The sequence below is a fragment of the Acipenser ruthenus genome, chromosome 3, assembly GCF_902713425.1.
Source record: "Acipenser ruthenus chromosome 3, fAciRut3.2 maternal haplotype, whole genome shotgun sequence".
NCBI lineage: Eukaryota > Metazoa > Chordata > Actinopteri > Acipenseriformes > Acipenseridae > Acipenser > Acipenser ruthenus.
Window position 1 is genome coordinate 21020577 of NC_081191.1, and position 24169 is coordinate 21044745.

General features: G+C 35.8%; 1 protein-coding gene across 3 annotated transcripts in view; it reads right to left on the reverse strand.

The window, feature by feature from the left end:
• Positions 1-24169, reverse strand: part of csmd3b (CUB and Sushi multiple domains 3b) — a 472577-nt gene that overhangs the window by 433120 nt on the left and 15288 nt on the right. The window lies entirely within an intron of this gene.

Sequence of the window (24169 nt, forward strand, 5' to 3'; positions counted from 1 at the left end):
CTGCTTTTTTTTTTTTTAACTCACCCCATCGTTAACTAGAAATCACAGTTCCAAAAAAAGAAAAGCCTTCTGCCACCGGTGCACTCAATTTAGTTGTTATTTTTAGCAAGATACCCTGCAATACAGTGCGATGAACGTTAGTATACATTATTTCTTGATAACTAGATGCATATTTCCATTAATCCTGCTGTGGCAATGTGCCCTGCCCTTGTGTGCGTTTCTGTGTTGTATGTTGCGTGTTGTGTGTTAATGTTGGTGTATAGTCATTGGTACACGGGATATAAATGGGTGTGTGCAGCACGAGTATTTAAAAATGTAGATTTGTATTTAGGCACGAGGATGGCACAAATCACTTCACGTGCAGATAAAATGTGTATAATGTGTGTCACGGGATTGCACTTAATTAATTCATGTGCAGTTGTACCGAGATTCCAATTGAATGATTGACTAGCAATCGAGTCTCGACTCCATAAAAACAGCATTTTTTCACTCACTCGGGGTTGGGTGTTCGGTGAGTGGAGAACGGGATCGGAGGTAATTGTGAATTATAAAAAGAATAGGTAAAGTATCTGCTCACCGTGTTTGTCTGTCTAGTCCGTTTTTGTTCGTCTATTTATTTTGGCCTCAAGTGCCGTGCCCTGTGTTTTTGTGTTACAACCTTTTTATTTTCTGTTCTGTTTATTTATTAAATGCTGAGCGAGACCATTCGCTCAGCTCCACCAAACTCCACCTCTCTCTTGTTGTTTTATTTCCTGGCTCTGGTCTGACGCCACCCACTCCGGCCGTCTTTGTGACACCTGCACTTATAGATATGGGAACATTTTCTCTAGAGAGAGTGAGCCAAAATTCCAAATACTTCAAATTTTAATAGTCCTGCCGAATTCATATTTTTTAAGACCATAACTATTACAAATGTACTTAAATATACAATACTACGACTACGACTGTGACAGCTAATAATAATAATAATAATAATAATAATAATAATAATAATAATAATAATAATAATAATAATAATAATAATAAAACACTTGCAATTAAACCTTCCCTACACAGAAAAATCAGAATTGTCTAGACTAAATCCATTTTTTAATATCATTACATATCACTGGGAATCTCTTGGAAGTATAGTTTTTTTTTTTGTATATCCAATAGTCTCCGCAAGAAAATTATATTTCAGGTATATTATATTCAGAGATCAACATAGAAGTGAATTTCAAAGAGGAGCCTGTTCAAAATATGCTTCTCTATAGACTCAGGTAAATAGTAGCAGGAAGACATATCATTTAACAGTTACATCAATAACAACCTGTTACATATGCACAGATTCTTATTGTGCCACTATATCAACATGAGTTAAATCATAATATTTCAATCTAAAATATATTGTTTGGCTGAGGGGTGTCCCAGAACAGTGCTTCATCCTCTGGGCGTTAATTCATGATTTTTTTTTTTTTTTTTTTAACAAGCAAAACCATATGTTAACCCTTAACTCATGTTAAGTTTACAATTCAGTGGAGAAAAAAACATGAATTGTATTTGAATTTTTAAAATGGGAATATCACACTGCCACAGGTTTGAAATGAAATTGGCTATGGATTTATAGCATGTCTTCTACTCTTTCAATGTTTCCCAGATCGGTAGCAGATCGCTTGGGAAAACCTACACATATATGAAGATAAATGAGTTTTCTGAATATAGGAAGGCTTCACCTTTAATGTATTCATACATCAAATCACCCCCTAAAGGAATGCATATATATATATATAAAAAAAAACATAATCTAACAATTTCATAAGGGGATCTCTTTCATGGTTTTCCATCGATTTAGTAAATTGTTACACAGCAACAAAAGCTTCAAAAAGTATATTCAAAATGATACTCAGCAATACATCAGTGCTTGGCTTTTAGGGTATAAAGAAACAGAATTCTCAATGTCATCAAAAATAAGGGTCTGTTTGACATGTGGCAAGTAACTAGGCTATCTCGGAAATAATCCAATACCCCTGTATATTCTTTAGTATTCCAATGGCTTGTAATAGTCACAGAAAATGCAAATCAGTAGTTATGTATAAGACATACAGTAGTCCATCGCGTATCCGATGGCAGTGGGACCAGGGTAAGGGTGGATATGTAAAAAGTCGGATAAATGAATCCTGTTTTTAATACCATTATACACAGCTGTACAATTACTATATTGACACAATTATTTTTTTGAGATTCAGCTTATTAGGGAGCTCCCCTAAATCCCTTGTTTAGTAAGATACAGGGTATTAATGCTTTTGAGAGGGTAGCCATGTGCCGTGTGGCTGCATGCAATTGCTGCTGAATGACAGGCAGGAGATCGAGAGGTTGAAGTTGATACGCCCAACAGGCGAACAAGATTTATTAACATATCAACACACTGAACAGCTCACATGACACTAGCAGCAATGGTAGTGCACACAGTACATACAACACAGTGTATGTAAACTTTGGTGGGATCTACAATCTCTGAATTAATCTTCTCTGTTCAATACAAACTCTGACTATTCGTCCGGCTGTCAGCGGTTTTGACTTGCTTATCACTCTTCGGTATACAACCCTGGTTCTGTTTCTCTCTCAATCACTCACTCACTCACTCTCACTCTCACACACTGTGCTAAAGAGCTTGATCATGGCAGATAAACAGTTAGAGTGAATATGTGACAGGCGGATACACAACAGTTTACTATATCTTATAATAGACATAGTGAATAGATTTTTGATTACTTTATTGCTATTAAATTACCTTTGCTTTAATTGAACCCTTGTCCTTAGTACGTGCATTGCCTGTAATTACAATCGGATGAAAATTTGCTCTGCTATTTGATAGTTATCTTAATTATACGGCAAACAAGATTAATGTTTGTGGCACTTCAGTGATAGGGTTACTGCCTTCAGGTGCTTAAAGTAAATTTGTAAAAGTTGGGGAATACCTTAAGGTACTTCATTAATATAAAACTCAGATGTATTTTAAATTACAAATTCTGAAATGTTCTGACATCAACCTAATGGAATTCATAACAAATGTGTGGAGGTGAAAGACTGAGTAGCATACTAGATCGTTAATGATTACCAGTCGTTCATTTTTAGATGGATGTTGTGGCCCTTAGTGAAATGAGATTCAGTATGGAGGTTTTAAATTATAACATCGTAATTGCCACAATCTAGGAAAATATTTTAAATATGTATTCCTAGCTGATGCATTTCTTAACCTCTAACCCAATCAGTGCCGTTGGTACAGTCTTTCCCACATATACCAGTAATGTTCATCAGGGAAACTAGTACAAATCATTAATGTGCTTATTTTGAAGCAGAAACTGCACATTTACCATCTTTAATCTGTGAGTTGCATTTGCTGCAAGAGGGAAATAAGATCTATTCCAGAATGTTTCAGCATCTAAAGAATTCTATAATTTTGCATGCAGCTTGAAACATTACAGGTTCCAGGAATAAAGGCTTAAATGGGCATGGATACTGAACAACCAAATATTTTACTTCTTATCTGCTTTATAAAATAGTCAATATTACTACCACAGACTTCTGAGTTGCAAAAGAGTATGTCACTGAGTGAACAAAAGCATACAGATAGGAAAGGGAAACCTGTACAGGTAACATGCTGACAGCGGAGAGAACTGTAGTTTAGGGATTGCATGGATTCTTATCCTCAGTCTTGCTTGTGGAGATAGAGGTACATTGTCACTGTCACCGGAGATTTAGACACCACCTGGTTTGAATATTTTGACTGTAGTATAGTAATTGTATGTGGAGTTCTGTTTACAACATATTGAGGAGTCCTGTCCCTGCCAAACAACATGGGATTTAATGGGGAATTACTCTGGTTAAAACTGACTCGTTTGTAACGTATATAACATTTAATATGTAGAGTTTTCCTGTTCCACAGGCAGGTATTTTGCGTTTAATATATACAGTTTAATATATACAGTACCGTTTAATATGTACAGTTTTCCTGTTCCATGGGTAGATATTTTGTGCAAATAAGGTACTGTACATCCAGGACATTAAATGAAAGTCACGGTGGCATCTGTGACATCAGGCAGGAAAAACAGATGCTGTTTACTTTTATTCTTCTATGTTTTTGTGGTACAGCCATTGTACAGTTTAAACGTACAGCGTACACAATTTTTGCCAAAATATACATTCGTAAAATGGTACTACTTATTATGGCTCACAGGGCCGTACAAATAATAAACTCCCGTTCTTTAGCCTTCTTGTATTGTTTATATTTAAGGTACGTACGTTCACAGTTACATACAGCATTTTGAATTGCTTTACTACTTACTCTCTTTATAAAGTAATGATATACATTGTTCCTTGGAGTCCATTATAAGTGGAGTGCACCTGTATTACAATAGCACTACAAAAATAGCTGTAGGTGAAAATAAATATTTTTGAATATGGTCCATTGTGTCAAACAAATTTCACTAAGTTGTAAAATACAGTACTTTTTTGTTTTTAACTAACTTAGAATTTATGAGACACAACAGAAAAATCCAATACATGCATTTTATATCAGTGTTTTCATAGTTTATACTGTAGTTTTATATTTTTTATAATACTAGTACAGAATTTATATATTTTTTTAAATTCTAATGGTTTCCAGTGACATTTTTATATTGTGTTATGACTGTGTCACTTCCGTATTTAAGGTGCAATACAAAATGCCAGAAACTTGCATTAACATTCTAGCCCTTTGAGTAGTGAGTTCTAAAATGTACTGCCGGTCCTGCGGGAGTGAGTTTTTTTTGGTTTTTTTTTTTGCATGCGCTTGATTGTTACGAGTAGAGCATACAAACAAGCTGAAAGCTATATGTTTGTATGTATGTAATGAATACTGACGAAATACAGACAAATAATTTTTACCGTAAATAAATAAAAGGTTTTGACCAAAAAATAACATGTAAGCAATAAACAACGCGATGGAACAACCACAACAACATGTCCTAACAAAAATAAAAAAGGGGGCGAGAGAGAGAGATGAATAAATCATATCCGGGTAACAGGTTATGGGGCGGAGGGAGTGAGAGTGTCTAATGCTTCAGGGTATAAATACTCTTTGAAGCATGGAGCAACGCACAGAGCTTGGTGCCGCCTCTTCGCTGTCACTTGATGTTGATGGTAAATATTCTTTGCTTATGTCTTCACGAACACACTTGCTGACATCCGATTCAGTGGAAGAATTGTATGTATTTGAATTTAAATCGGAATCTGAATTCAGTATTATTACTAATATTTCTTTCTTACTGAGCGATTTTCGCCGGTTTACAAACACTGTTGAGATTTTGTGAATGGGTTTATTATATGTAATTCAGTCAGAGGGCGCAAAAGACCAATAAAATGTGTTACAGAAACCTTGTGTTAGAATATTATGTGATCAGGGGTTTTGTAGGCTCAGTAATTCAAGTTTAAAGTTGCAGAATGTACCGGTATGTTCGTACTCCCTGGGGACCAGAGAACAGGGAAAGTACTGGTATGTTCGTAATACTCAAAGGGCTAGTAGACATTATTTTAATACACATAGGGCTAGATTCTCAAAGCTCTTTTATTATTATTATTATTATTATTATTTATTTCTTAGCAAACGCCCTTATCCAGGGCGACTTGCAGTTGTTACAAGATATCACATTATTTTTACATACAAATTGTGTCCAAATTGTCATTACCACACTCTTTTTTTGCAGAAAGGAAAAACACACATAAAGTAACACCAGACAAAACAACTCAGACAATTAATTTCAGGGCGTGTGAGTAGTCTAGTCCATATATTTAGCACCTCTGGAAAGTTACACTGGATTCAGCAACTGAACAACTTTCTACTTTTTATTGGATTTTCTCCCTACTGAAAAAAGGTAACATACTACCGTGACCAGTATTACATATCATAAATGTTAGTCCATGGTAATGGTCACACTTTTAAATAAAAGCTAACTTATAAACTATGTATAGCAAATGAAATAATTTCTAAAATAGCACATTAAACATATAAAAAAATGTGATTGGCCATTTCCGGAAAGGTACAAACAAATAAGATATAAAAATCATACTACAGTAGAACATGTTAGAATGATGACAAAGTTTTGAATGGCATATGTCCTCTTTATGGGATGACAGTAAAGATGGCAGAAACATTTAAATTATGCACAGACAAGCTCGAGGGACTCTTAAAGATTATACTAAAATATATAAATATGTAGAATTTTCAAGGGAGTTAAGGAACCATTTCTAAACTAATGAATCTTCGGGCCTGGATAATTCTCTTTTTAACAGATTTCTGCCTGCTGAAGGAATTTGATATGCTATTCAGTAATTATGAGTAACAGTCACATATGCCTTGCAGACTTGTCATGTCATATCAATCAAAGCAACAGTGGATTTACAGACTATATTAACATTGCTATGGCAGGTGATTGCCTAATTTTTGTAAAACTCCAGTAAATATGGCAAATATTTAATCATAAACTTTGATATGGCACAATCACATTGGTAAGTTTACAGACTTCAGCTGTACCAGATGACTGAGTTGAAGTTCTAAAAATATGTACACATATACGTTCAACCTGGTCAAGTCGCATTTAATGTTAACTGAAGCCGTGTAGGCTATGACAAAGGGAGGGAAGTATCGCACTACATTTTAATCTAGACTTACTATGCATTTCAAAGGGATTTTTCAAACACATTTAATTGAACAAAAACTAAAAATGTAAGTGCTCTATAGTGTGTTACAGACTAAACTTTTTCTGCACTAAGGCATAGTTAGTAGCCTACTGTATACTGCTTGTTGCTATGTGAATTATGTAGAGGAAAGTATTGTTAAGATCCAATACCACTGTGGCTAAAACAGTGTGTTTTTCCATAGGAGTGTATAATATAACAAACTCAATACAGGAATGGAATGCATTAGAGCGTGTTGGATGTCGGTGTGCGGCTATATTTAAAAATTACGGTATAAGGAAAGGGTAAAAGAAAATATGGATGTAGCAGTCAAAATCCAGAATGGTGTTTTAAATTGAACATCATTGCTTATAGAGAAACATAATTCACTTTTAATACAGTGCATCAAAACAGTTTTTCATTGCATACATTAATGATCAGGTATAAATAGGGCTTCTGTTTTTTGGTTTTTAATTAATTTAATTTTTCAGTGCTTATTTTTAGCTATTTTTGAGTTTTATGTAAATCTTTTTTTTTAGGGGCTTTTGCTTTTTATATACTGTGAAGGTATTGTTTTCTACTTTCCAAAATGCTTGACTGTTTTTTTCTGTCACAATAGTAGTAACTCAACAGTACTTGCACACTTACATTGTACCTTCTCTCCTTTGCTGTCTTCCACAATGAAATCCTTATGGTCATGGGCACATTCTTCTGGGGGTTTTTGTGTGTCTAAGCATTTCTTTACATTTTGCCACATTTTGCAAATCTGTTTTAAATTCTCACGATCTGTAACATAGCTTTAAGTCCCGCGAACAAGCCTTTTAAATCTCGCAAGCGGAGTCTCCAATAGAAATGTAGAATTTGCTACCACTCTGTAGTTGGGGTGGGTATAAAGTATTCCGAATGAATCAATGATAGATACAAGTCAGGAAGGAGGTACATTGCCCAACTGTACAGAAAGGAAGTTTGTTTTTGTTTTTTTGTAGTAGGTTTTTTGTTTTAAATGGGAAAGGGTGAAGTCAACGTGAACTGAGAATACAATTTGTACTGTTTTTCCGATGTTTATTGACTATACACTGAATTCATTTTTTTTGTATCAGTGGTATTTTATCGTTTTTTATCGATTAAAACTGAAAATCAGAAGCCCTAGTTATAAATAATGCAACAAATTTATAAGGCAAACACTGCATACATACTTATCAGTCTAGGTCTACAAACAATTCCCTGCAGGTTTTTTCTGGATAATATTGCATCTTGTCAGCAACTCAGCGATAACCTTAAATATTATCTTATAAGGAATGAGTAGAATTATATCGCTGTACTATGTACATGGGTTTATTAGCTTTTAAAAAGCATGGACAGAGCCCAGGTATTTATGAATAAGGTATTTATCCTGGCCTAAAATTGTGCAGGTTTGTACCAAATCTAAAATGTCTCAACATGTAACCCCTTTTCTGGCCTCTTACATTGTTTGCCTGTGTGTTACTGGATTAAAGTGTCCAGAGCTTTTGTTGCTTTGCACCCAAACTTTCTGCACGGTTGTGATTTAAAGAAATCAGAAAACAAGACGCATTTGCAGCTTCCTGCAGAAGGAGAATCTAGCTTTAGTTTTTTATCATTGTTATTTTATTTACTTAACTAAATTACTGGCCTGTTAAAAAAAACAAAGATGTTTAAAAGTGTACTTGTTGCAAGATTGACTTCAATCATTGAACGCCTGAATACAAGGATATATAATAATTTACAGTAGTATCCATATCAAGACTGCTTGAGTGCATTTTATAGACTGATCAATACTGCACTTTTACAAAATGCCATTATTTTAATTACTAGTCCTGTACAACTGTATACCACAAGCATCATGGATTACCATGGATTAAGCATATATATGCTGACATACAGTTAAGGATGAACAGCATTTAACACAATAATTGTACTTTTCACTTTTTCTGTAGAATAGTAGCAAATACTATAACTAAACATATAGTTACAGTATTAGAAAATGTCAGTGCAATACATCTTCTGTATTCTGTAATGTACTGCAATTATGTATTATATTTACATATTTATAATAATTACTTTTCTTATATTTACAACCTACTGTTAATATATATCCAACATCTTACAAAATAAATATTTTGACCCTAATACTTGCCATTTTGTTTAATAGGTTTGAACATACAATATCTGTATCTTAAACAAAAAAAAAAACTGTTTTGCCATAATTCGTTAGGTTATGCAAATAAAACAATTAGATTTTGTTTGTTGACAAAATATGTCTTTAAAGCAAAGAGTGAAGATAAAATAGAAATATGATATTCAATATATATATAAATATACTGTATATATATATATATATAAAAAACCTTCAATATATAATTACGGATAAGAAATAATACATAACAGGATGTGTTTTATGCTGGGATAAAACTACACCTCAGATGGGTTAGCGAGGCACTGAAGCGCTAATAAAACTGGAAAAACACAAAAGTGTCTCAAGGGACATGATTCTATTCTCAGGTATTAATATTTCACAGACTAGCTGCAGAAAGGTATGCACAGGATTGTGATGAATACTCTATGTGTTCAGGTCCATTCCAAACATACAAGACTGTATTGAGATCCTGGTGACTACTGTAGCTACTGAAGGTGCCTGAAGTTCAGACTGACTAAAGATGCCCCCGCTCAGACAAGGGGAACCGATTTGTCCTGGTCGCCCTTGACTACTTAACAAAGTGGCCTGAAGCCTATGCGCTGCCCGACAGGAAGCGGCGACAGTGGCTGAAGCACTGATGGGTCCATTCATGGGTCCCCCAGGAGCTTCACAGTGACCAGGGGCAGAACTTTGAGTCCATTGTATTCACACAGATGTTCTGCCGGCTGGGCATACACAAGATGCGGACAACCCCACTCCACCCGCAAAGCGACAGCCTGGTTGAGCGTTTCAACTGCACACTTGCCGTCCAGTTGGCCGGCCCTGGTCCTCCTGCCTGTCGCTCCACGGTGCAGGACTCCACCTCCTGCACCCCTGTGCTCTTAATGTTGGGCTGGGAACTCTGCACCCCTGACAAGATGGTGTTCCGTCTGCCACTGGACCCCTCTGCTGAACCACCCAGACCAGAATATGCCTGGAGCTGACCCACAGCTTTGTAGGGAATCAGTTGAAAGCACTTCAGAGCTGGGGAGCTGGTCTGGGTGTACAGCCCCCAACGGAAGTGGGGCCACTGCCCCAAGCTGGACAGCCACTGGCTAGGACCTTTCTAGGTCTTAGAGCGCATGGGGGTAGTTGTCTACAGGGTCCAGTTACCACCCAGAGGACAGCGGGCAGTGCGCCATAGTGATCAGCTTGCCCCCTACCGGGGATGAGACACTGTACAGCCAGGCCCGGCAGCACCTGCCTCCCCCTTGCCTGACAGTCCTCCTCCGCCATGCTTCAGTCCCAGCTCTCCCTTGCCAGGGAGTCCCCCTCCACCAGTGAGCCATGGGTCATGGGGCAGCCAAGACCCTGATGTCAGCACAGGTCCCCCATTGTTTTCGGGACTTTGTTAAGCACAGCGGGGACGAGAGACCTTAAGGGGAGAACTGTGTAATGACCTGGGGGTCTGCTCTACTACAATGGGATGTAATTGTGTGTTTCTGTTTATTACAATGTGTTTTCAGTGTTCTAGAATGTGTCTATTACAATGTGTTTGCAGTGCTCTAGAATGTTCTTTGGACCAGAGCCAAGTTAGACATTAATGTGCAGGTGTTAAGCGACACCAGAAGTGAGAGAACTAACACCAGTTATGAGCTCAGCTTGCAGAACTGAGGGACCCCCATTTTACAAAAGACCGGCACTTTGCAGCAAAATAAACAAAGAAATTATAAATACAGGATTATGTATAGGATTCATAATATTGGTAGGAAATGTGTGCACTGAAGATTCAGCATGGGTAAGGATTTGTCATCACCAAAACACAGCTTCCTAGATGCATTTTTTTATCTGTAGTTATTGGCCTATAAGGACTGTCTGATGGGCTGATATGTAAAAAGGACAATACTGTTTGTGTAACAATTTAATGTTTAGACCCTGCCTCTGAGGAGTGTGTGTGAGCAATAAAGGTGGGCAAGAGGAAAAAAGGGAACCCAGCACACTCTGTACTCTGTACTGGTTAACAAGTATGATGTTTCCAGATTGGCACAGTTTGAAACCTTCACAATTAAAAACAACTGCAATCTTTGTCACCCCACCTCAAGTGGGACATCCCATCCTTACAGAAGTGTTTTTTTTTCTATTTTGTTTTAATAAAATAAGAGCTATTATATTTGGTGGATTGATAAAACAATCAATAATAATGGATAAACCGAGGATAATGGATGTGTGTGTTGTATCTTAAGGACAGCATGTTGGATCCACTGTATCTTTGTGTTTGAACTGCAAGGCACATTTCATCACTTCTCAGGTGTTTTATGAGAATACTACTTTGTTCACCTTAAAAGGAAAAAACAATCCCAATACTTTTTTTTTTTATAGAAAAGATTAATATTTGGACATCATTTTCCCGCATGGGAAAATTAAACAATCAGCTCTTTTCAAATAATTTCTATTTCATTTAGGTCAGGGTGTTTGGCAGGTGGCAAGAGGGCATTGATATTTTTCAATCATTTCCTTTCTTGCAAATCTACAGGGAATCACTATCTAGCAGAAATATGCACATTCCAAGCAATATTTTAAACCTGATTTTCTATATATATATTTTCTGACCTTAATGTCATCTTACCCACACTTTGGTTTGAAATAGTCTTCAAAATGGTCTTTCAGGGAAATTATTGTTTTCATGTCCAATCTTTTGTTCTTTCAGGCCTGTAACATTTTCATTATATTTTTTAAACATATGATATACTGCATGCATTGCTATGTGTGTGTTGTGTGTAATTCTCGTTTAGTTACTTACTATGCATTTCCAGGAACATTTGCAATTACAGTCGGAAATTGAAATGTAATTTTACGGGAACTAAAATATGATTTCCTATTAAATTACAATGCAATTTGAAATGCATACAGACTGCCACTTTCCTATTTTGCTGTTGTTAACAACCATTTTGTGTTACAGTGACGTAGGTGTGGTAATGAGGCACCAATGACTATAAGAAAAGTGGAACCACCAACTGCAGCCTTATAACCGGTATATGTACTGAAGATATATCGATATAGGTCAGTCTGACTGTGTGACCTCCCTTTCTAAAGCCATCTTCTTTTTTAAATATTGGTATTTTGAAGTTTGATGATGCTTCATTGCTTATTACTTATGGATTTTACAGATTCAAATTTTGTTTACACGCATAACCCTGATCTTACCTCTTCTCCGATACCTTGGTTACTGAGACATGGCTGATTCTATTCATCATTCAGTGACCTCAGAGATGACACTGTCTAAAGTTCAACATTAATGTATTCTCTCCTCCTCCATCACATGTTTATCTGAAGAACTGTCAGTTTGTCTGTGCTAGCCTTTATGGATGATACTATAATGGTTTACCAAATACAACCTTTCCTGCCTGCTGATCAATTCAGAATGCTTATCTTTGCTTTCCATAAAATATAAAGGGCACCAATAGAGGGATTTCTGTACAGAGCAATAGCTTCCTTAGTGGTAAAAGGAATCTTTGTGACCAAATCAACCTGCTTCTATTTTAAAAATGTAGCCTGTATTTATACACATGGCAAGATTTACATGCAGAATATGAATTGTGTATAATCCTGCAACTGGAATGATATAAACAGTTAATATGACATTTAAAATGTAAGTATATTTCATAGGTATGTGTGAGTTTGAAATTGGTGGTGTTTCTGTTGTTATTTATGCTATCTGACAGCTCATGGTAACTCACCACACTTCTAATCGAGACTATTGCAATAAAAACCACCTCAGCAAAAGTCAGAACCAGAATTCAAAGAAAATAAATGAGATTCTCATGAGGAATGACTACTGAAGAAAAACAGGATAAGCTCTGCCGTCTGTGAAACAATTAATCGAAAAGCACATAAACTGCTGTTCTAGAAGTTTCCCTGTTGACAAACATCTGTGTGAACAATAATCTAAATAAACATTTACATTATATTTAGTATAAAAAACAAGGCCATGGCCCTTTTAATGGATCAACAATGCATTAGCTATGCATAAAAAGCATTAAAAATAATAAATAAATAAATAAATAAATAAATAAATAAATAAATATGTTTAAACATCACAACTCCTCCATGAAGGTTAAATCTTTATAATAACTGTGGAAACCAACATAAATATATATATATAATATAAGTATGCATTACATGTTGTCATAACATTTGTTACAAATGTTTTTAAAAGGGCGTATCTATGACTCATAGCCATTGACTTAACTAATAATTAAGTATTATAATGTTTCTATTTTTATTGTAATTGTCAATGATGCCTGCATTATGTATAAATAGTTTGATTAATAACAAATATATATATATATATATATATATATATATATATATATATATATAAATATAAATATATATATATATATATATATATATATATATATATAGCTAAGCTAGCCTACCCAGTTTTTCAGATAACTGATATCATTATTTTGTTCAATGACCTGTACAATACGATATTAAACAAAAATAAATTACTCCATTTCTTGGTTAATGCTGTGCATGGTTCAAAGACTGAGGCACAGTTTTGATAGCTAGAATAGATTAATGTTGTTTGAATGATTATGCAATTTGGCGCAGGATCTGGTTTTCTAGTCTGGAGGTGGACTCCCTCAATTGGGATACAACCTCCTGCATCAGTCAGAGGTCAACCAAGACTTGGCGATAGAGGACCAGGCAGTGGGGAAGTGGAGTGGACTTTTTGGGAGAGATTCATCAGACTTGTTAGCCAATATGATTAGTTAAGGCAGGGTTATCCTTTCCCCTGGATCTTCATAACTGTATTTATGATGGAAACTAATTGATAATTCATGAACCATGAAAATGATATCAGCTTAGAAATACAATTAAGGCTGCATTTTTTTTTTTCAGTTATCACAGATTTCACAATTTCCATGAAATTTAACCATCACTGTGTAATTTGTTGTTCTGCATAAAAAAAAAAAAAAAAAAATCTTAAATACACATGTTAAAACCAGCAAACTTTGCTTTGCTGACACACTACTTGTAACATTGAGGAACCTGGCACCGGTTTAGTTTGCTTCCGGCAAATGATTGAATACATTGCATAGAGGCGCACAATTTACTTCAAATGTCTTCAATGAAAAAGATGCATCAAAGATCAGAAATATTTCTGCTAAAAAAGATCACTTTTGTGTGTCTGTTGTTATTTTTATTTGTGTTTTATTATTATTATTATTATTTTGTTATATCCACAAAAGGTGGACATAAAAAATGAAATATTCTGCAATTTAGCATTTACTGTTGTTCCGGTTAATATGTATTTAGGAACATTTGTTGTATAATAATTGGACAAAAATATCAGTTTTTAATGTGACATTGCTATTTGTTTTCCTTTACTAAATATTATGTTTAATTGTGAAATGCATGTATTTTTAGACCGTGATGTGCCGTGATATGCGCCATTTTATACCATGAAAAAATACAGACCAGATCCTGACATATTAATTGCTGAAAATGATTCTTCATACCTCTATAAATAAATTGAACAGTTGTGGATGCCAATAAGCCTTAAAAGTCATTAGTCTCAATTAAAATGAAAAATAAGAAATAAAATTGAAACCTGAAAAGCTAATCTTTTGTTTGCAATATACTTCTATGCATGTCAATTTTTGATACCTTGCATGTACTTTAGCTTCCAGTGATAGGGAGTAATTAATCCAGTGATATGTGAGTAATTGCTTTGTTTCTATAAAGCCAGCTGCACTAAAACGGAAGTGAAGAAATGTGCTAATCTGTCAACAATTTAGATTAATCAACAACATTGTAAACCCATGATTTCTTTATTATTATTATTTAATGTCATAACACATTGGCTCTCAGACTATGCAATAAAACTCTAGAACAAAATACTTGTTCTGTAATTAACAGATTTTGAATGACTGTTTCCATTCTGGCCAATTAGAAAAGTTGCTTTTAAAAGAAAATTATTTCTTATGCAAAACAAGGGATACAAGTCAGTTATGACTGAGTCATTTTCTTTCTGCTGTTTTTGATGTCCAACTGATCATGTCTAAGTAGAACTCTAAGGGGGACACGTATCAAGATCGACGGATGCAGTGCTAAATTGGCGTAAAGTAAAGTAGCGCTCTGCCACGGCACAAATTTGACCATATTCCAAATGTATTAACTGGCCCAAAATTAATGAGGCATGGCGTAAGCTGGCACATTTAAATGTGACAATTCCGCTGCGGCGGGTTTCTGAAACCTTAGCGCCTCCGCTCCAAATAGGCAACCTCAATTGAACAATAGGTAAGTCATTCGGAGAGGCAATGACCCATGTTGACTAAGTGTCTTGACTTTATAGTATATTATGATTATACGACGGATAAAACCAAATATACATAATGAAAAGGATATAATGAACCAAGTTTATTATATGACCAATACAAACAATTCTACATAATGAAATAGCCGGTATTGAGCTACAAGTACAAGTGTTTTAGTTTGTTGTTTCACAGATACAAAATCATTGCCACCTTGCTTTGTGGATTTTTCTTGATGTTCTTTCATTTGTATAATTGCTGTATAACCTGTCAGGTTTCTCTGTATTTTTTTTTTTTTTTTATTACTGTTTTTCTACTGTGTACATTTTTGCCAGGGAAAGTTTGTCTTGAAATGCTTCTAAACAGTAAACTTCAGGTTTTAAACATCCCAACAAGTACACGCTTGACCACAAAGTATCTAATCCTCTAATACCTTAGCGGCTATGGTGGGTTTTTTGGGGGTTTTTTTTGTAACTTTATTAGACTGCTGAATTTAAATGACAGGTTCATGTATTAAAAAAGCAGTATCACTTATTTGCTCATTTACAAAAAAAATAAATAAAGATGAGTCTGTGCCTTGCCAGAGGCTCTCTTGGCAGCCATTTCTGGGTTTCTTTGTAACCAATAGAATATCAGCTTTTTCCCACAGCTAGTCAATCGGAAGTAATAGGGGTGGGACATAAATACTTTTTAAAATGTTTGTGTGTAGGTGCTAGACTTCCGCAATTTAGTTTTCAGAAACGTGAGTGGCTCTCTAGAAATATCCCTGGAGTGTATTTGTCCAATGGGCAAAGTATAACGACAAAATGTGTTGTATTTTTTCCTTTTTATTTTTACTCCGACTGCTGGGGAAGAAAACAACCAATAAAAAAGGTCCTAGAATGCTAATTTAATAAAATCTAACCAACTGTTTAGACGTAAAGTAGGTGTTGACCATTTATTTTTCAATACAACCAATTGGCAGCAGCAGAGGCCAATCATATGGAAAATGTGATGCGGCATAAATTAACATTGCTCAGATGGGATGCATTTGCTTCTTGATTTGTTAAGCAAGTTTGCTGTGCAGAACGTATTTCATGCTTGAGGACGGGTTCATAGACAGTTTTCAGTTTCCAATCTGATTGAAATTACAATAGATATTACTAAATGCACAATTGAATTATAATAAATGCAATGGAGTAGAAACTGTTCCATGACATTTTACCACAACTTTTCAACTGAGACGAAACTGCTTGCTTTGACAATCAGGTGTATGAATAACCCTCAGTAAGCTACTGGCTTTAATCCCTTTACAACCACCCTGTTGTCCTATCCTGCAACCACCATCTGCAATGTTTGTGTTTAGGCACTGGTCCCTTTAGAAGCTGTGTAACTCAGAAATGTCATCAAATAGCTCAACTTTATTTTTGTATGTATTTTACATGTATTTCTGACTGCCAATAGAATGGCTTTAACAAAGAGAGAAACAAGTCTGAGGGCCGCATACCAATATGAGTTTGCATTAACTTTTGTGTACCTTCTGTAATTGCAATTGTTAGTAAATACTAGGACTGTCAGTTAACCGTCAAAAGTGCAATCGATAACACTATGTAACACAATTTTTGTTCCTGGGTAGTAAGTGTTATTTCCTAATTGCTTATGCCTCAAAAGTATAGAAAATGGCTATTATTCCCCACAAACTTTGCTTTTGTGACCAGGACAGTGATATTTTGAAATTTACCTATTTCCAATGTGAAAACGGGCGAATTTGTGTCTTTTCGTTCACATAAAGTCAGAAAAAAAAACAACATATGACTCCAAATTAACATGTACTTATACTAAAGTAATACAAAAATGACTACAAAAGATTTAGAAGTGAGTAGTTTTTCGAGATGTACGATTATACTGTAAATCACTTTCACGAATCAGCCCCCAAATGTAGTCTCCCATCATGTTCTCGTTATACTGTCCTTGGTAGCGGCGTTCAAAGTCCAGTATATCCTGGTGGAAGCGCTCCCATGTTCTCCTTGAATTTATCAAGATGAGCATCAAGGATATGGACTTTGAGGGACATCCTACAGCCCATTGTGCCGTAGTTCTTCACCAGAGTCTCAACCAGCTCCACATAGTTTTCGGCCTTGTGGTTGCCCAGGAAGCCCCGAACCACTGCGACAAAGCTGTTCCAAGCCGCTTTCTCCTTACTAGTGAGCTTCTTGGGGAATTCATTGCACTCCAGGATCTTCTTTATCTGTGGTCCGACGAAGACACCGGCTTTGACCTTTGCCTCATACAGCTTAGGGAAGAAGTCTTGAAGGTACTTGAAGGCTGCCGACTCCTTATCTAGAGCTCTGACAAATTGTTTCATAAGGCCCAATTTGATGTGCAGTGGTGGCATCAGCACCTTCCGGGGGTCCACCAGTGGCTCCCACTTGACGTTGTTCCTCCCCACAGAGAACTCGGTCCGCTGTGGCCAGTCCCGCCTGTGGTAGTGTGCCTTGGTGTCCCTGCTGTCCCAAAGGCAAAGATAGCAGGGAAACTTGGTAAAACCGCCTTGGAGACCCATCAGGAATGCCACCATTTTGAAGTCTCCCATGGCCTTGATGCCATCTCAGAAAAATGCAGATATGTATCCACTTAGGCAGCTGGAACTAAACTGAACTGGTGGGCTTAAGACCACAAAATCAACATTTTGCAATGGCCATCTCAGTCTCCAGACTTGAACCCCATTGAAAACCTGTGGTTTCAATTGAAGTGGGCAGTCCATAAGCGCAGACCGAAGGATATCAAGGATCTGGAAAGATTCTGTATGGAGGAATGGTCTAAGATCCCTCCCAATGTGTTCTCTAATCTCATTAAACATCATAGAGAAAGACTCAGTGCTGTTATCCTTGCAAGGTGAGGGTGAAAAAGTACTGAAAATAAGGGTGCCAATAATTGTGACACTTAATTTCTTTGGAAATAAATTTATAATTTGAGAAATGTATAATTTTGCTTGATTCCATTGAATCATTAATAAAGTCAAATATATTCCACATGTTGGAAAATTACATTATAGCTCAGTACTGGTATTATTTATTTTATACAGTCTTTTTTGCTCATCATTATCAAGGGTGCTAATAATTTTGGAGGTGACTGTATGTGTGTGTACATATATATATATATATATATATATATATATATATATATATATAGATATATATATATATATATATATATATATATATATATATATATATATATGCCTATGTATATTACAGTTAAGGGTTAAATTTTGATTATTCTTTAGTAATGTGCGGCCCGTGATAAAAGTTTGGTTGCACACCTTTGGTGTAAAGTATTGCAATATGGCAGCCATAGTAGTTCACAGGTCAACATGTTATCTGTTGCTCAAGGAGTTTCCATAATACTGAACATAAGGAGTTTATATCTCAATGGATATATGATATGAGCTGTTTACCAGCTTTTGCAGATTTACAAAAATATATAAGCTTGAAGCAGGTCAATTTTGTGATTATAAAATAAATGTATCCTGGGTATAACAGTCTTGGATCTAAAGATGGGTGAGAAAATCTAATATTTATAAATTGAGCAAGGATAACTAAATGATTTTCATAGCTCAAAACAAAATTAGTTACTGTGCTTTTCAGTCCAAAAACTACACATCCTATAACAATGGAAGTACTTTTACAAGGAATACAGAACAGTGAAATCTAAAACACAAAAAACTGCAGGGGAAATTTAAATTCCAGTCATAAATATTACTTTTAGAACCACATTCTCATTTGCTGAATGACCACAGTTCTGCAACATAGTTGAATGGTCCAGACACATCATTTCAAGCAGAAACACTTGATAATTTAAATGGGGATCCAAAAACCCTTCCAGAATTCAAAACTGTTAAATGAAGAATCAGGTTGAGTTCAAATGTCTTTTAACCCCCAGAATTGTTAAATCCAGACCCCAGGAAATATGTTGGTTCATAGAGAGAAGCCCTCTGGTGCAAAGTCCACTGTGGAACCCCTTGAGGGTTGTATTTTCTTCCATCTCTAAACACCTGTGATCAAAGTGGCCTTTTTCCCAGTGGAGAAGAATCTTCCCAGCTGTTATTTTCTGCCTTCCAGTATGTGCAGGAATTAAATATTTAAGTGAAAAATACAAATTAATATAAATAAAAGGATAAAAAGATAATTACTATCACATAGTAGTTTGAGCAATTCAGGTTGTACCATATAGCTATGTTAATATTTGACAGAAAAAAAGTATATGTCCAGTTTTAGAAAAAAATTAGATATTTATTTTAATTGTCAAAGAGATCCTTTCCTATATACTGTATGACCTCTTGTGGATTTCTGATACAATAGCTTTCCCCCTACCATACACATGCAGAAACAAAGATGTCAAGCTGACACATTAATTTTTCCCTCGCCAACGAAAAAAGTCTTCCAGAAGAGGCAAGTGTTTTTATATATGGAAAACACATATATGTAGATTTGTACGCTGTTTAAGTTTACAGTGTCCTGCTTATTAGACTTGAGACTCAACAGCTTGTATGGTCATAAATATCAATTAGTTTTACACAAAGGAAAAAAAAGACTTAAGACATAACGTACCAATTTCAACGCCAGCTGTCAAACTACAATTTGTGTATTCAGGAGCTTGATAGTGAAAAACCAGCAAAAATGTTTGTCTGGCATGAAGGTATTGCCAGCAGAGGATCACTGGAAGTGGCAAGCTGTATCTCTAAATAGATGAAGACACAATTCACTCCCTTGGCCAAGGAAAAATATATTTTGGTGTCAAAGGCCTGGCAGAAATGGGTTACAGGATGGAAGCAAGGATTCACATTGAGATTACAACCACCTATGTTTTTCCAGGCATATCCTAGAGCAGAGGTGGTCAGCAGGTTTTATAAGTAACCCTTAAATCATTAATTTGTGAAGAATGTAAGTTGCTAAATTTATCAAAAAGTTAATTTGTTCAATTAAATCAGATTGGGAAGCTCTGGTCCATGAGAGCTGCAGGGTGTTCAGGTTTTCATTCCAGATTATCTCTAAATTACTTAATTGAACAAATTCATTGCTTAACTAGTCATAATGAAATTGTTCCAAGTCTTTAGAAATGTATTATTTAACAGTTACCTACAAAACCTGCTGGACTGTGGCTCTCCGAGACCAGGCTTGGCCATCCCTGCCCTAGAGGATATGAGGGACCCATTCCGATAAGAAATAAAAGATGCAGAATCTTCTCACTAGCTGTATTTTTTGACCACATCTACTTGGTTATTTTAATAACCGGTGGTAATAAATAGTCAAGAATCTTTCCAGCAAACTCTTTGTAGATTTGCTGCCATTTTAATGGGTACAATCGTGGCTGTTCCTGGTGTTCTGAAATCTGATTTTAGTCATACTGGACCTCAGAACAAGTACAACAAATTGGCATAAAGAGTGGTAAAAATGAATTACTATATTAGCAAGCCCTTTCAGAAAGTTATTGTTGTTCTAATTAATTCAAATAAAGTTGGAAAGTAATTTAGAAATCTATTAAATATTCCTTGTCATGTATAGGGCCCTGTGAAATACACAGGAGAATTAGAACAACATGACTAACCTGCAATTCAGTCCTAAACTGCAAGATGTCTGTATAGCCAATCCAGCAACTGATCTAAAGAATAATTCAGTAATCAACCCATTAGATTCTGGCTAATTAGAAAACAAGCGGGACAATTATAGCCATTCTAGAAATTGATGTGTTTAAAGAAAAAGCTCACCTCGAGACACCTTTTAGAAAAAAGGGATGCACCAACAAACTCAAAAAGCATTTCTTTCAGAGATTGTACACAGCAATATCCACCTGGGGTGCTGCTGCACACGCATGGTATAACCTATTTTGCACAATCTGCAATTTATCTTTGGACCACAATAGAAAGGGCATAATAGACCAACATTACATATCTGAAAAATACAGAAAATGAAAGGCTCCGATTGACAGCGGTGCCACATCGTCTTTCATTTAAAAAACGGAGGGGACAGAAAATCAAGAACGGCGAAATACTTTCATTTTCGATTTGACAGAAGCATTTGCCTGTGATAATATCCCCCTAGAAAAACTAGATAACCACAAGCTACATAAAATTCCTTAATAAACATGTAGTAAATGGGGGGGGGGGGGGGGGGTGCAACTCCTTCAGCCAATCGGCTGAGACGGGAATATTTACCCAAAGTTGCTGATCTGCACAAGAAGAAAATCCAAAAACGGATCAAAGTTGCTGTTAGTTTATCTATAGTTACTGATGAATCCACAGATGATAAGGTCACAAGTTGTTTATTTTACAAGGGCTAGCCAGTCAAGGTACCTCTCAGGAAGAGCTTGAAGTTATTTTAGCAGATACAGTTTATCTGCACACTGTTAATTACTCATCAGTTGCACTGCTCATTGCAAAATGTTTAAATGTATTTGGGGTGGATTTTAATTCGTGTCTGATAATGCTAGTTACATGATCAAGGCATACAATGACATTCTTTGAGGTTTGTTGCCAAATTCAGTGCATTTGACTTGTAATGCCCATATATTAGCCCTTGCAAGTGTAAGGCAGTGGGTATTTTACCTTCAGTGTAGCGTGGAAGTAAAGAAGACACACAAATCTGCGGGTGAAGTACTCTGCCTCCGTTTTACTTGTTTTCTTGCAGGATGGAAGTTACAGGACAGACTTTTCACAATACAGGAACACAGCGATGGTAATTCAGCAATGTAGAATATAAAGTAAACTGGGTTACTAAAGACAATAATAAAAGCTATAGCGGAGTGCAATCTCCATGCTCTCAGTTATCTCTCTCTCTCCCTCTACGGAACTCTCTCTGTCACAAAAAGCATGCGTACTTCAATAATAACAAAATGCGTAATTCATAACTACTGATCAGAACAGCGTAAGCTAACAATTATTTTTTGCTATTGTTTCTATTTATGTTCCACACAAGTAATATCTGGGCAAATAATTTCCTGGAGGCAGACAAGCTGATCGCAACCATAAAAAAGTTTTTAAAACATTGTTCAAGCAGACAACGATGTTTTAAAGATCACCTGAAAGATGCAATCAGAATTCTGTGGATGCTGAAAGAAGTGTTTCTTCCTATGGACACATTTTCATAGAGCAACATCAATCCATGAAAGAAGACCAGGTTAACCAACTGACAATGCTTAAGTTAGCAAAATATAATGCACAAGAACTGAGAATCAATTTTTTAGTCTTTCATGCAAAGATAAGTAACACTTATGGGTGTTACATCCTCAGCACCACTGAATAAAAAGAAAAAGAAAACCTTCCATGCTTAGTTATCCCTCCTTCTCCTTTCAATGAAACGTTAAAATTAAAAAGAGCCATGTGTGAGCCCTCCCAGACCATAAAACACTACAAATAGCAATTCAAAACTAAGTTAATTTTTTAAATGACTCACTTTGGATAACTTCCAATTACATGTAAGCAAATATTTCTAAACTGTCAAATTACATGTATATGTATATTAACTTTGCGGTCCATTTATTCAGCGTGTCTCAGGCGCGTCAGGTCCAATTTATTTTCACAGGTGCAGTTTATTTTAGACGCGCTGTTTAAAAGTATTTTTTTCACAGTAAAACAGGTTTAAAAGGCTCTGCATATCAACAGGACACTCAGTACTGCCTCTCTAGCCCCGCACCACCCCTCAAACATCCCAAAAAGCTCTGCAAATATCCATGATATTCTTTGAGCGCTGGATGCAGAAGCAGCTATCTTGTTTGTTTATGTCTGTGTTATGTCTGTGGTGCCGGGGCTATCTGTATTGCTCAGATACGGCCCTTTTTTTCAGCTTTTCTCGGCTCCTATCGGTCTCACTCGGCCATTGAATGGTTTTCTCAGCTTTTTCTGGAGAAAAAACTACTAGAGACCTGTTTCCTACGTCTTTTTGATGATATCGGACTGGGTCCGACATTGGACCGGAAAGGGAAAATTGTAACGTCGGACCAGGTCCGACATAGGACCAGAAAGGGTTAATACTTTGTATTATAATCGTCTTTTAATACAATTTCATATCACAAGCAAACAGGTGTGATTAATCGATTAATCAACCGTAGACTGGATGATTAATCGATCAATAGAAAATGTCAAGATTAAAATTCAGACCTCGGTAGTCTTAACTGCTAACTTCTAGCTGCTGTAAAACGTACATATTTGGGATCTTTGATTTTAAGGTAGAAGACTATCAAAACCATAAAAGCGTCTAGACAAGACCATTTTAGTTTAGTACTGATTAGTACCAATTACAATTACAATCAGTACTCCATACAAATCACTAATCCAAACTGGGTCTGGTCCCAGCTTGTCACCTGCTCATCAATATAAACAAACAAGGGACATGCAAGTCATTTAAGATTGGTTTGGTTTTCTATGAGCTCATTCATCAAATTAGTTTTCGGTAAAAACCGAAATGAAAGTTTAAAACTGAAAAGCAAGAGAGCGAAGGGAATGAGAGATACTATTATTACACACATGCTGTTTTGTTTTGTTTTTCAACTGTGATAAATTGGTGCAATTACACTGTTTTGCACTTCTCATACAAATGTATTATACAATAAGACACCATGTAAAAAAAAAAAAAATACTGTAGTAAGATTTATTTATTATTTTGTAAGTGGCAAATCACGTCTTAGTAGAACTACAACTCCTGGTTTTCGAAAGGAAGCAATAGTTTCTCATGAGGAAGCACTTCTAACTTAAAATCTCACCTAAAGTGGCTGCCAGCCACCGAAAAAGTTTTAATTTAGTATGGTGGTTTATTACAGCCCATTACTACTGTACATATGACCATATGGCAAGACCCTTACACTTAAATAAAATCAATATGGAGATAGAATGCAGTAACAAAGTAATCAGACGAACTAAACTAATTTAAATACATGCACAGTAAATTAAACTACCTTAATAAAAAATAAACTGACCTACTTGCTAATGTCAGTTTTGGTTTGGGAAAATCTGTTGCATCCCTAAAATGAACAGCCAACTGTCTTA